The 1,088-nt window shown below is 41.2% G+C and overlaps 1 protein-coding gene across 1 annotated transcript in view; it reads right to left on the reverse strand.

Annotated features, from left to right (window-relative positions):
- The window catches only part of LOC101641754 (melanoma-associated antigen E1-like), a 25,425-nt gene that overhangs the window by 17,491 nt on the left and 6,846 nt on the right, over nucleotides 1-1,088 (reverse strand). The gene's annotated exons all lie outside the window — the stretch shown is intronic.

Below are 1,088 nucleotides of genomic sequence, written 5' to 3' on the forward strand. Positions count from 1 at the left end.
CACCAAAGTTATTTGGGACCTTTCCTTCTCATACACATGCTTGTGAGCTCCCTGTGTCCCCCCATCCTCTCCTGCTATACTTGTAGGTGGTTATGAATCCAGGTACAGTGTCTGTAGGTTTACCTATGCCAGATTTTGCATACAGACACGAAAAAAAGCACAATCTGGAAGCAAACAAACAAACAAGGAAGCAGCAACAGCAATGAGTAGAAAAGACATAGGAAAATCTAATTTAAATAAAGCTGCAAATATTGAAAATGGAAACAACTTTAAAATGGTTCCAAAAGTTATCAATTTTAAGGAAGTACATTTTAACCTAAGCCATCTGCCATGCCCTGTGTTTGATATCAATGTATTCACATCCATGGACTGTGTTCTCAGGGGATGCACCTGAGGCTGAATTTACGTGGTGGCTCCACGAATGGAGTTTTGGCTTCCAGGCCATCCATAGTTTTGGCAGTCCATGTGTTGACAATTTAAATGTTGTAAGCATTCCCTCCATTGTATGTGGTGATATAATTACAATCCTTGGAGCACACAGGCTGGTGTCCTTGCATGTGGGCTAAGTTGACATATCATTTAAATGACAGCTAATTTTAAGATATTATTTTTAGATCCCAGATTCTATTCTCTCTAATATAGGGACACCACTTTCTTTCTTCACCCACTCTGCTCTAGCACCCATATCTTCAGTGATTGCTTCATGAGGACAAGTGTGGGGGTGGGTAGGCAAGAATTATAAGACCTAATTGTTTGTAGATTGGGGCTTAAATTAAGGGGAACCCTCTAGCCTCTTTATATATCTATGGTTTGTATACGTCTTTGGTTTACTTTAGAGACAACATCCTTTTATGATAAAGAGCATTATAGTCATGCCCATGCTACATAGTGTCATTAATTTAGCAGGTGGTATAGAATTTACATCACTGTGGAAAGAGTAATTATCACAGGAAAAGAGGGACCAGACTTCAACCCAGTGCTCCAAGGTGTGAAGACAACATGCCAGCGTGGAGTAGAGAACCAGTGGGGAGGTCTGGGGGTCTGGTCCCAGCACCAAATACTACGTGGATGCCTCCCCCAGAAGAATT

The sequence above is a fragment of the Echinops telfairi genome, unplaced genomic scaffold (genome assembly GCF_000313985.2).
Source record: "Echinops telfairi isolate 266 unplaced genomic scaffold, ASM31398v2 ScPeMD7_53;HRSCAF=182, whole genome shotgun sequence".
Classification (NCBI taxonomy): Eukaryota; Metazoa; Chordata; class Mammalia; order Afrosoricida; family Tenrecidae; genus Echinops; species Echinops telfairi.